General features: G+C 29.5%; 1 protein-coding gene across 1 annotated transcript in view; it reads right to left on the bottom strand.

Annotated features, from left to right (window-relative positions):
- Nucleotides 1-7,735, bottom strand: part of LOC119684295 (HEAT repeat-containing protein 5B) — a 42,084-nt gene extending 34,349 nt beyond the window's left edge. The window contains exon 1 of the mRNA XM_038098307.1: nt 7,469-7,735. The gene's annotated coding sequence lies outside the window, so the exon portion shown is untranslated. The remainder of the gene's footprint in view (nt 1-7,468) is intronic.
- Nucleotides 7,736-14,831: the final 7,096 nt, after the last annotated feature.

Here is a 14,831-nt window from a genome sequence, read left to right on the forward strand (position 1 = left end):
GAAAAGAGAAAAAATCAAGAGTGACAGTAAAAGCACACATCAAACTATATGAAACCAGTATCACTAAAATATAAATAAGATATTTTGATTCGAGATAAACTTAAATATTTTAAAATAAAAGTAATATAAATATATTTAGTAGATAAGAGTACAAATTACATCTACGAAATACGTAAGGCGATGAAACCGGCTGATCAACATGGAGAATTTATTATATCAAAACAAAATCAAATTCTAATTAACATAATTGCCGATTATAGCGAAATTATATAGGCTTTACGGTTTTTACTCATATATGAACCTAAGTATCTATGCGATAATCTATGTTGGACATAAATTTCGAATTCTATCCAGAATAAGTCACACAGTAACCCGTGCGTGCTGGCCACCGACAAACACACAGAGTGTGTGCGTGAGCTAACGCAACTTTTCACTTTTATTTTATGGCTCATGGGCAAGAAGTAGCCAAGCCACGCTGGCCGCACAGAGGCAATGGCGTGCTGGATTTGATTGTTGATTATATCGAAGCACTAAAATACTCGCAATAGAATGGCACACAGCATGTCGCAGCATAACTTTTTGCATAGTCACAAAAATATGGGTCAGTAGACGAGTGAGAACACCGACTGAGAACGCGACTGAACATATTAAAAATGCCCTGAGGTAGCAGATACTCGACTCGCATAGAATAGATAGTAAAGCGACGACAAGAATGTAAAAGCTGAGTCTGAGTTCGTGATAACTTTCGCTGAAAATGGCATCTTAGATTCTTCAGCACCAATCTTGGTTATCAGCTGTGTTTTTTGCTTTTATGACAAAAACTGTATATTGCCAAAATTTGAAAACTTGTTTCCTTAACTGGTTTTAAGGTTTGTTTTGTTTTTGCGTTGAAGATATACGAGTATGCAATCGCAAATACAAATTGTTCCGGGCCTGTTCTGGCTTGCATAAGTTAATTCTTAATTACATCCACTCGCATTCGGTTATTGACCCAATGCAGTTCTGGTCATTTCTTTGCTTTATTTATCTTATGATAAGGAAATGCCAAGAGAAGTGTTTTATCCAATATTAGAGATTTCATTGTATTTTTATTTATTTTTTTTTTTTGTTAAAGAGTTTAAATGGAATTTATTTAATATCTGACTTTGTAATTCTTATACAGTAATGAATCATAATAGTACCCTCATACAATCAGTTTCACAAGAATTTTTATATTCATATTTCGTTTCCGATATTATAATGATTTTAATATTAATTGTAAATATTTGAATAACATCAAAATTAATTTATATTATTATTTTTTTGTTAAAATAGTTGAAGATTAAAATTATTGTATTAAAAGGAAGTCAATTTTCAATACATATTAAGAAGAGTCTCGAAGATAATTCTATTAGAATAAAATATTCATTTAAAAATTTCTCAATTTTTCAAAAACTATTTATTTAAATTGTTTATATCGTTTTTTAGTTTCTAGTCTATTAAACATTTCCTAATTTTATAATGACTATGTTTATAATTAAATTGAAAGTCAAAATTAAATTTAGCTAATTTAGATTATATTTACAGAATAAAAAAGTGATTGCTATTCTACCCTAACTGCTGTATTACTCACTGTAGACTGGAGTGTTTGCTTACTATATACATACTTACTATACACCAGATTTTTACTCTCTTAAAGTGGAATAAATTTAAGTCTTCATTTCTCTGAACTTCAACGGGTTTCCTTTTTTTTTTTGTTTTTTGGTTTGTTGCTTTGACACTCTTTTTGAATAAAATGATTAAAACCTTCATGAAAGAGTATCGACTAACGGGAATTCTAACCGTATTTCTTCTAAAAACTTCATCAATTAGGCCCGATGCATGGGAAATTTAAAAGTCTTGGTTATTTTTGTTTGTTTGTTGTTTTGACAATCGTTTTGAATATATTCAAAAAAACTTTATGAACGATACCCGGTAAACGTGACAACATATCAAACAGCAGAACGAAACGTACAGATTTCCAACATAGATTATGTAACTTCCCCACTGACGTAGTTCTTTTCGATTTCTTAAAAGTTCATCTCGCAGATACAATATTAAGACAGATATTAAAATTCAAAGAAATTTTTTTTGAAAACGGAACAATTCCGTGTTCTTGCGACATAAAAGAAACAAAATCTTGAATGAGGCGGTCTAATTCAAAGCAAGTCATATGGGTTTTAATTGCAGTTTTACACAATTAACCATATTTCCTTGCAACTTTTTATAGAACCGATATTCAAAAATTTAATTAAAATAATATATTGAAATAAATTTTGTTTTATTAATTATATTCATTTTATTATTATTTCGTATATTTATTACTTTTATTTCATTAAATTATATATATTATATTATTCTTACTACATCAATATATATTATCAACTATATCAATTATTCTTACTATACTATATACTATATCAATATATTATCAATACTATATCAATGTCTCTCAAGACCTGTTATTTTCATTATTAAAAAACAACATTCAACATTCTTGAATTATTAAATAATTGTAAAAGTCGATATGTGGATTCCTTATGTTCTTCAAGAAATAATTTTTTTTTCAAATATCAAAAAAGTTTTGAGTATTTGAGGCGAATGAGGTATTAGTTGTATACAATGATGTGATATGTATAAGATCGTGGAGTAAAAAAGATTAGCTGGCAGAAACCACCTCGAAAATCGTTATTCGTTTAAAAAAGATGATACTATTTAGTTGGTAAAACTTTAATGGAATCATCAATTTTTTGTGTACCATCGGCAAAACTTTCAATCTCATGCGATATCAATTTAATAAAAAATATATATATATATAAGTTACAAATTGTATTTTCTTTTAATAAAAAATAAAACACAACCGATTCGTTTGATTCTTCTTTATAGAATTATTATGATGAGAATAATAACTTATGTCTAAACTTTAAGATCTAATCATCACTTCCAGCTTCGCTTCTAAACATTACCATAAAAGGGAATGTTTCACAAAAGATACATTAATGCTGGGCTTGCAATTTGCAGATCTCATTTCCAGCCTTTGTTCTACTGAGCTTATGTTCACAATAAAATAGAAGCGTTGATTCTAATTGAGATTATGTATGTTATATAATCATTACCATAAAAGGCAATGTTTCACAAAAGATATGTTAATATATATATATATGATTCCATTAAAATTTCACCAAATAAATAGTATCATCTTTTTTAAACGAATATAGGTTGTATATATATATATATATATACTACACATATATTTCATAATTGTTAATACGAATAAAATATTTCCAAGTTTACTATATATTTTAAAAAACGTTCAACATTATATGACATTTAATGAATGATTTTAATTTCATATTTCAAATGTTGACGGGTGATTTATACAGTGCGTTAGACCGTCAAAATTATAAAATTAAAACATTTACCAAACTGTGAAAATTTACTTTAAATAAAATAAATTTTACTTTTCTCCATTTAAAATCATCAACAATTGGCTGCTTGGTGCGGTTTACATGCTAACAGCATCATCCGTTCTTATTTGTTTCGGAATGAGAAATGAGCTGCCGGTACAGTGAAGGGCGAGCGATATCGAACCAAGTTGACTCAATTTTTGTTTTTTTAAAAATTAATCAGTTACACTACAGTTGGTTCACATTAAAAATTCGATTTATTGGGTAATCAATTTTGTAACAATTTTATTTCCAGAAACGGTCCTGTTAACTGTCCCCCTTGTTCGTGTGATTTAACACCTCTCGATTACTTTTTATGGGACTATGTTAAGTCACTGGTTTATGCGGATAAACCAGCAATTCTTCAAGCATTGGAAGCCACTGTTCATGACACCATTGACGCCATACGTCCACATTTATTGCAAAAAATAGTCAAAAATTGGGCTCGTCAAAAGGACATTGTAACTCATAGCCGCGGCGGATATATGCTGTAAATTATATTTAAAAAATAAATGTCATGAAAATATCTCCCATGACATGATATCGATAACATATGTATGTCATAATTGATAAAATATAATCCGAATATTCGATCATTTGTTTTGGGTTTAACAAATGAGCAGAATAAATCAAAAACAGGATTTTTGATTTATTATAGATTTGTTTGAGGTTATCATAAAAGCTGCATTAGCCATTTTATATAATGAGACATGATTAAAATTGAGTTTTTCTAAATATAGATAAAAGAAATTAATCACGAATTTAGTTTAAAAAAATGCAAGCAATGTTCGAAAATGTTTTCGAAGATGGCTTTGAAAACGGAACGATGCATTTTAAACTGGAGTTTAAAATCACAGAAACCCATTTCTAAATTAATTTATAATGACAATATCATTTTAAAATTGTTTCAAATTTTTATAGATATATTCACATGAAAGTACTAGATATAATTAATAAACATAGTATGTTATAAAAATATGTTTAAAAAATATAATTTATATTATTTATAAATGTAGTTAATTTATGTTTTGGCTTTAAAAAAATGTTGTTTAGAAAAAGCAATAATCTGAAACGATATTTATATTTGCAGTGTTTTTCTGATTATTGTTTAGTTTTAGAATGTCTGAACTAAAGTCGATATTAAAAAAAGAAAATGATGAGTCTGTATTGGAAGCATCAACATCATTTCGGACTAAAACTGTGAAACATGTTCGGTTTGATTTGCAGGTTTGCAGTTGTCACCAAGCAGACAAGGGCTTTAAAGGAAAGAACTCAAAATCGTTAATGAATAAGTGTACCTGCGGTGCTACGAACTCAGGCTCCAAACCCGTGAATGAGAATTTCAATAAAAATAGAAAACGTTTCGAGAAAGGCACATTTACAAAAGCTAAGAAAGCGTTCGAGAACAAAAAGAAAAAATAACTGTGGCGACTTCTCGTTAAACAATTCAACAAAACCATTGACGTAGGAAATTTAATCAATTGGTTAAGTAAAATAAAAGAGAATATAAGAAGTAAGTAAAAAATTACACAATTTTCCATTCCCGTAATATCAACAAAATATTGCTATAGGCGTTATAGTTGCAAATGTGAGAAACCAAAACTATGGTATCTTAATCGGATGCGGCAGAAAATATTGATCTATTTATTATATATGAATGGGTTACTTTTTGGATATTCTTATTCGTACTATATAAAACCAATATAAAATAATATATGTTCTTACAGCGATTGAATCTTCTTAGAATAATAACAGCAAAAATAATAAAGGTAAAACAATAATATAAAAACAAGCAAATGTATCTTGAAATGAGTACCAATTACTTAAATTTAATTGTATTTGATAAGTGACGTATTATACATAACTAAACTAAAACGGATTACTGTTAAACTAAAAATATATATTTTATTTATTTAGTATCATTATTATATGACTATTATTCTACTTCCTCTTTATTCACTACTTATGAGAATACGGAAAATTCCATATAATAAAATACAGTTAATGTAATCCTTCAACTACCTATTGGTCAATTGTAACAGTTGATACTGACAAGGATGAAGAAACACGCTGACGGTTGCTGAAATTCAGGCCCCATAAACCTCATGCATTTGTCTACCCCATAAACAGTGCATCACAAAGCTTTCTTTTTACGCTACGTTAAGTGAACAGAGTGCTCTTCGCTGAACACTGGAACTCTGGACTCCATATGTATGTAATATACTACCGTAGAATTTGAAAAGACTCGACAGAAATAATGATTGTTAGACAAAGCGATTGCGGAATTTATACAGTCATAAACTGTACTGATCCATTTATAAGCAGTTACACCAATAAAAATAAACTATTAAATCCATATTATATGGTAAGTAAATCTATTGGAAACAAATGCTAAAAAATAAACTAAGGGCCATGTTATGTAGGGTCGTGGCCTCGTCATGAGCAAAATTGTTGTTTTCAATGAAAATTATAAAATTGATAATAAGAGAAATAACAATACGTTGGCTCAAATTTGGTTATCTAACATATGCCTCATATGTATTCAGTAACATAGGTCAACATTTGTGTCTTTTAAAAGTAAACTATTACAATTTCTGTGACACTCTACATAACATACATTTTCCTCAAAACCCATAAGAGCCAATTTTGACGAGTCCATGACACTCTTCATAACATAGCCCTAACCGTTAAATTCTATGTTAGAACACTGAGAATAACTGTTGTTTGTGGAATTTTGTGGTCGCTTTATTCCCTTAACTGATTGGTTGCTGAATATCCGAATCAGGAGATGATGTAGTTTAAACCATCTCGTTTTGTTACAGTTAACAATACACGTTGTAAAATATTGCTGTATTCGTTTATGTAATAAATTCTTAAATATTAAAACCCTTAAATAATATATTATAATATATAATATATTAAAGGTACCTGTATAAATGATAACGTAATTCAATCTAGATTAAAGTATAGTTTTTGTTACAATTTGTTTTGTAGAATATAGTGTGAAGATGTGGGTACGATCCTTTACACACTCCTTTCATGTAAAACCGACTACAAACGCACAGCAGAAAAAGATTCAAAGATATCCGACTATTGTAAACGTTATGCCTAAATTGTATAATTAGCTACGACCTAGGGTACGGCATAGAATATTAGGGAAACAATATCTAAATAGATTGTCGATTTAATTTGGTCATAACATTAATTCAATAAAATTAAATCGCTACAATGAAAAATGATTGATTTAAGAATTTTTCGGACATAAGTTCAAAAATCCTCTTAATAATTTTAAATCTATGCACTCAAAGTAATTATATATACATTATATAGAACATTAAATTTCATATTGAGTTAAGTACTTAACATCATCTACTGCAGCACAAAACGTCTATTAAGTAATCCTGGATTAACATAGATTACTTGTTTGGAATATTCTTATTGTTATTTCTGAAATTCTTCTATACTTTTTATATTCAAGTCTTTAGAATACATTAATTCTACAGAAGAATCACACATTTCCAAAAATGTGTATCAATAAATATGCTCCTCCAAGCTATTAAGAATATAATAAAAAAAAATTTCAAAATTGTGTCAAGACAAATTTTAATTTTTTTCTCCAAAATTATGGTATTTTATACGATTGAAAACAAATGGCGGAAGTTAAAAATAGTGGAGTGAGTGGGTGTTTACACCTCACAGGGAATTTGTGTTCCTATTAAAAATGCGTTAAGATATTTAAGAAAAAAAATTAATAAATAAATAATTTTTTTTGGCACTTGAACGGTCATAAATAAATCCGTGCCACACATGAATAATTATTTTTTATCGTTTAATTACTCAAATATCTGTAATCAATTTTTCGCACTTGCTGAGGGGAAGTTGTTATCTTCTGCGTGCGTTGGCCAACATTCGTCACACTGTGGTTTAACTAGGTCATTTTATACAGTTTTCAACTATATTGCATTAATTATTAAGAACATAACTTTATAATAGCTTTTACTTACACTTATTTGTTGTATATTTTGATATGTATATTGTTTGCAATAAATTAAGTGCACTGCTGTCACACAATATTTTGCATCACTTAATAATATTTTTATTCAATATTTACAAAGTCTTAATATGCATACTAAAAACTATATTGCATTTATCTGTAAACGAACACTTAACTGTGTATTTTAATTTAATATATTTCATAAAATTTTATATTAAATAAACTTGTAAATATTTTCGTTAATCACAATCACAAATAGACGAAAACACTTCACCACCAACACAACCTTTTTGACATTTGACAACTATGTCTTCACTGGAATGAACAGCTGATGTGGTTGCATATCTCGCTGCTATCTGGAAGTGAAGTGTTTGTTTTTTTGTTAAAGATTATTTTAGTATTGCATACTTTAGTGCGCACAACTAAAACGAAATATATTATTATTATTATATTTCTTAAAATTTTAATATATTTTTTATGTTATATTAATTATTTAATAATATTAACAATAATTAGTATTAAATTGATTACTAATTCTTATTAAGTTTATATAATATATTAAATACTTGATAATTTGCATATAACAATATTAATTTATTAAATTTAAAAATTAAATGCTTCAATATCTATGATATACGCTATATGAATGGCTTAAAAGTAAATAAATTTTTTACTTTTAAGTTAATTATATAAGGATATACACTTTTTTATATATGTATGTTGTTAAAGAAAACCTGTAATGGCAAACACGTCATATCTATATTCAATTTATCTAAAACTGTATCTAAAAAGGAAAGATGTAAGTCAAAATTATTTACAGATTTTTCACAAAATATGTAATATGCAATATTCTTAATAATGACAATCTGTGCAGAACAATCCACTTACAAGTAATGATCTAATAAAATAACGATAAAACCGAATTTAATCCAATACATCAGTTTTTTATTATAATTATTATAATATATCTAATCCATAAAGCAGTTTATTATAGACATATACGAAACAGCATTGGTAGAAATCTTGTCTAAGTTGTCTAAGTGCAGATCACTATACCTGGCTCTATATCTTTTTTGATGGTTTTCTTGGTTTAGTCAACGATTTTAACTGCGGTATCACAACAGGGTATTGTTTGTGGTCAAGTGGGGTTGGGTATGTAAGGCCACTAATCCATTCTAATCCAACATTCATGTTTTGTACAAGTTTGTTCTCAATACCCGCATGTATAAATGGTATTAGAAGGTCTTGCTGAAGACACATTTATGATATACCATAGCTTAATTGAAGTTCTTTAGACAAATTTACATTGCACTATATGAATTTTGCAGTGATTTTTTCAGAATCTGATGAAATGATGATTAATATTACTTGTTTTATGGATTAAGACAAAAAAGTATGTACCTTCCTGAAGTACTGCAAAGATCTGCACGTTTAACAGATGCTACAACATTATGTTACACTCAAATTCGCAATGAAAACAGTTTTTGGACTTGTTACTCTATGATTAAGTAAAGATATACAATTGCTTTGAATAAATGAAAAGTAATTAGAAAAACTTTTCAGAACTATATGTCGGAAAGATGGTAGATACTCTCAGAAAAATGAAGATGTAGAAATCCTAAATAAACAACAAAATGTGCTTAGAATACGATGAAATGAAAAAAAATAAATAAAAATATTTGATGTGTTATCGGTGGTAAGATATCCGCGATACCATAGAAGTAATATGTATCAGGGACTAAGTGTAGTAGTCCAGTCCTGGACTAGGACTGGTGTTTAGTCAGGGAGTAGTATAGTCAAAATCTTGATGACGTTCAAGAAACCCGGCATTGTTTGTTAATGCACTTTAATGTAATAATGATGAATGATGATCACTATTATGAAAATATAAAGAACTTGTGTCTGACAATAGCCAGCTCAGTAGGCCATATATCTTTAGTTGTAATTGAGATAATGGATGTAAGTTCGGCATATTTTATGAATTTTTTGACAAAAGACCTTCTGTTTTTTATTAAGGATATATTTTTTATTATTCTTGGAATATATTGTGTCAACACAGAATACGCTGATCACGGGATTCCTACTCTGATTGATATTGAAAATATCAAGTAAAATTTACGAAACTAAACCACAGTTGTTATTTAACAGGACAGTTATGTTATTCGATCGGTTGTTATTGTTGTCATTAGTGTATAATATAATCTTGCTTTTTATCATTGTGTATTATATCTTATGGAGAAATCAAAAGAACCACAGATATAGGAAAGATTTTTTCTGATACAAGAAAGTTAGAATGCTTTAAAAATTTAGATAAAAAGAGTAGAGTATTTCGATGGTGTAGGTTAATGATAAGGTTTTGGATTTATCACCATACAGAAGTTATTTTAAGAGTGTACTAAAGATAAGAAATTCTTTTTAATTTGTAGGATGTTACTTTAGATAACTTTAAATGACTTCTACTTTCCTGCATCCAACAAACTAGTGTACAAGTGCATAAAATTTCTGATAAAAAGAAATACATTTTAAAAATCCACTCTAACTCTGAAATGCAAAAAAATTTATGAAATATTGCGCTTAAGAACACATATTTCTTAAAGATCATTAAACATGTTAATTCAATTCACATTACGAAGATAAAGAATTAAGTAAATCTAATTTCAATCATCGCGAGCTTACAACGTACCATACGTATGGGTATTTAACCCGGGCTTGGTTCACTCTCAATGCTTGGCTCAGGTTCAATATGGGAACACATACTGTGTATTGAAAATGAATTTTCCAAATGCCGCTGACAACATATCAGATTTCAGCGAACGATGTTGCTGCGACGGCCGAAGGATCCTCATCCGCTCATCCGCACTTGCAGTTGAGTTGGTGCGCGCCACTTGCGCACATTGCGGATCAGTGACTTATTTGACAAGTGACCTTAATTTAGCGCCACAATTTGATTATTTTCCAATATAGAAATGAGAAAATTGATTTTTGTGCTGATGGCTCTGTAGAACCATTGAAACGTCGAACTTGCTGTGTGGGGCTCCCTGCGGGTGTATGGGCGCAGTACATTAATAGGCAATATTTTTTTATGTGTACCCGTTTTTTGTGCACACAATTTTTCGGTACTCGACGATTTATAATATTTTAAGCGGCAAACCTCACAAACAACAGCGAGAGAAAACGCATTCGGCGTTGTTGTTTTACCACTTAATTTTCGACTCAATTGGCTTCAATGCTGTTCCATGCGTCGTAATGGATGCGTTGCACTTGGCGCAGCGTCGTAACCATAAGGATTGGTTCGACTAAAAAGCCTTGAGGTGCAATTTCCGTATTATTAAGTATTGCAGCGAAGTCGGTGCATGAAAACGGCCTTTAAAAAATTGTTCATGGATGCACTGCGAGGTTTCCTTATTTAGTGTCTAAAGAACGCGTTGACGATGACAACTAAAACGACAACGCATGCGCGGCCACTTTGTGAGCAATTAAAGTCCAAATCTGTTCAATTTGTTGTTCTATGTTTTTGCTGTTGTGGTCGGCTGCTTTTATCCGCTTGCACTGTTTTGGATTTTTCATACACTCTACTCAAATTGGATGTGACATGCCGTTTGCGACACCTTTAAATAAGTGTCCTCCATTTTCACATGATTTAATCGATCCATTACATACTTTTAATTGTCATTCGAAAAGTCCACTCAAAATTTATTGATACGAGTATACTTACTTACAAACTAAATATATTAGTTTTTTATTTTCAATTTGATTTAACAATTATCGATGATCAAAAATCCAAAACTGTTTTGGTAAATATTAAAAAACTCGCAAAATTTGTTTTATAGAATAGAAAAATAGAAGAAAAAAGAAAAATATAAACGTATGCAGACAGCCTTTGATTGTATCCATGAAAAAATGGAGCTGTTTCAGGTTGTGCTAAAGCCCGATCTGTAAATTTTGTATTTCCAGGCCAACTATATTTAATACGCCATAAAATTCGTAGCTTTAATAATTTTAACAGTAGATTATCGTTTTTGACGAGATATATTCTTCAGAAACGCTATATTCTAACCACGTCTCGAATCTATAAAATTACAAATAGTTTTGTAGCTGCATCATATTGGTTAAAAATTTCAGGTAATGTGAGAAATATAATACAAACTAATATATTATTTTTGTGTTAAATTTGAATTACTTTATTCGTAGTAATTATGTAATTATGTGTGTTTCCAGTGTGATTAACTATACAAAAGAAAATAAAAATTTTAATATTGGGTAAAATATAAAAAGAACAAAATACAAAAATAATTTAAAATTATATAGCATTAATTTGATTGATTTGATCAGCCATTATTGCTTCGTACTAATAGAGAGTACCCCATATTTTCTCCAATTTTATTACCTCGTATACACTACACAAAAATAATCCAACAGATTTAGATGAGATTTTTATGAAACATTGTTAAACACCCAAATCTCTCTACAAAATTGCGAAGAACTGCTCTGTAGCTAATCGGGAAAGATTCAATATATTTTTACTGAATCTAGTCTTGAAAAAAGTATCGACGTAGTTTTTTTGTTTTGGTTTCCCAACAAATTTTTGAAAACTTTGGTGAGCAGATTTCAGTATTCAATATACAGTAACAGGTACAAATTTTCCACAGAGAAGTTGCTGACTTTTGCCGCTTGGTTTTAACGAATTGATTACAATCTTTTGAGGTTCATACCATCGACTATTGCTTTGTTTTTGGATCGTACTTGCCGAATCAAGCTATACACCTTTTACAATTTTAGTGAACATGCTAGAACCTTAATTTTCAAATGTTTGAACAAGATATTGTCAAAATGTTAATATTTGCGTATATCCAAGATGATTGCTTAACATTTGCGATACAACCATGGTATTCAAGCTCAGTTCATTAGCAATCATTTCTTGTGGTTATTTTGAAGCTTCATCAATCTTGAACTTCACCAGAGTGATGCTTACATCATGAGTAGAAAATCTTTTGCGATCTTTGCGAGATTTGTCCTCTACAAAAAAGTGTCCAGCCTGGAATCTCCGAAACCGCTTCAAGATAGTAAGAAGCAATAATGATTTCTCTTCATAAGCTCTTAAGCACTCATTAAATTGTTCCACAGAATCTCTTGCTGTGATGCCAGAGGAATTTGGAAAAATTTGAGCAATCGTCGTTGTCGTGAAGTCTACGTTTTCTGTTTCCATTACGATTACTTACTATAAAACTTCAAGTGAAATATCGCAATACTATGCCAAATTAGTTGGAATTTTTTGATCAAAAATTGATCAAAAATTTATTTGGCGTTGCCAATTAAACGAACTGTTGTTGGGACTGTTGTAGAATAGAATTAAAGTATAGGAGAGATTAATTTTATTATAGTATTTCAATTTACGTATTTCGTTTATGTAGTTTGATGGAAATTGTATAATTTAAAAATTGAAACAAAAGATCTTTACCAAAAATTCGTAACATTTTTGTGATTATTAGGATTTCTAATAGACTCACTTTTAGGCACTTTTATCAAGACACTTAAGGGGTCGGTAACTTTGCTTATGACTCAGTAAAGCTTTGAAATTTTAAAAATCTACTAAACAAATGACTTAAGCCACAAACACGATATCTTGTTAGCCAGTCAATTTTGCACTTTTATTTTAAGTTTTTAGAAATTAATTTTTTTTGCATTTTTATTGGTACTTTTAGCTAGATTATTTTTTATGTAGCGAAATATCCTTCTGCGGTAAAACATCAAAGAGTATTACTCTTTTCCTAATTTTTTCTGTTTCAAATTTTAATAGATTAGTTTCACATGGTCATACTCCAGACAACACAAGACAAGAAAAGTCAGAATCTTCAACTACGATTACACTCAAATCTACAATAAACAACAGCAACAAAAGCCGCAACAACAACAAAAATAGCAAAACTATTGTACAATATTGAATAAAAGCTTGCGTTACGTACAGTATGAAGTCTATGATGACAGCACTACCAACAAAAATTATTAAAAACTTCTTTTCACCTCTCCCTTTAAAGTGTATTTGACTTGCTCGTCCTTTTGTATGCTTTTGCACCGAAAGTCAAGCTAAATTTCCATATTGCCCGCAAACTATGGTGGATGCGCAGCCGCAGAAGTTATGAAAAATTAATAATAATGTCGAATCGATTGATTTTGCAAAATCAAAAGCTCAAAGAAAGAAAAAGAAATAAAATTAAAAGCAAAACAGCAACAATGCACAGAGGCTAATGTACATTCAAATATGTAGTTGTTGTTATTGTTATTGTTATTGATTTTTTGTTTATTATTATTGTGGTCTACTAAAATGCGCACTGTGCTTTAAGCAAACTTTTTGTTTTTCTTGTTATTTATATATTTTTTTATAAAACTTTTTTTGTTGGTGGTCGGTAAGACGTTTTTACATGACGTTGTTATTGTTGTTGTTGTCGTTATTATTGTTCTTATTTGCTGCCTTTGTGGAACTGTAACTAAAATAGTTATATTATGGGTAAAAATTTATTGGTAAATGAAAAATAGCGCCAACTGCCCGCAAGGCGTTATATTATTTTTATGCTTATTTTTTGCTCATTTCTCTTCGTTTGCCTTGTTGTTGTTGTTGTTGTTATTGTTGCTGTTATTGTTGTTTCTTTCTGTTTTAAATGGTGCATGCATTTAAAGTCATTGGAGTTTAAGTATTTTTATGCGCAATTAAAGCGCAGAATTGGACTCATCTTTATCACGGTTGTCGTTTTGGACATCCTACAGGGTTGATTTTTTTATTGTGCGTATTGTTGTTGCTATTGTTATTGTTTTTATTGTTGTTGTTAGTCTTTCAGTCTGTTAGGAACGTTTAAAATTCAATTTGAATTTTTACCATTTGTTAACCTGTGTATGGTAAGGTAAAATGGTCCTTTTTATTTTATTTTTGTTGATTTTGTTTTTTTTTTGCTAGTTTTTTCGCTTATATTTATTATTTAACTATTTTTATTTTTCTATAATAATGAAATACGACATTTTTACTTTAGCCAGAGGATCAGAAGAGAATTTCATTGCTTTTGCATATTTTGGCGTGGGATTGGTTGACTTTGCAATGCTAATAATGCTTGTCAATGAGTCGCACCGCGACAAAGAAGTGTTGACGAGCGTCATTTATTGTGGACGTCACTGTGTAGTACACACAGTTTAGTGCGGCGTGATGCTGTGAAATTAGCCGCAGGAGAAACGATTAATGTCAATCATTATATGCACCAACTAAATTGATTGCTTGCAGTTTTAGAACTTTTCGCTTTTATGAGTGGAACTATTAAAATTGTTTTTAAATTTTTTAATAACAATTTTATATGAACTAATGTTTGTTTTTTTTTGTTTTTGTGGTG

This window comes from Teleopsis dalmanni, chromosome 2, assembly GCF_002237135.1.
Source record: "Teleopsis dalmanni isolate 2A chromosome 2, ASM223713v2, whole genome shotgun sequence".
NCBI lineage: Eukaryota > Metazoa > Arthropoda > Insecta > Diptera > Diopsidae > Teleopsis > Teleopsis dalmanni.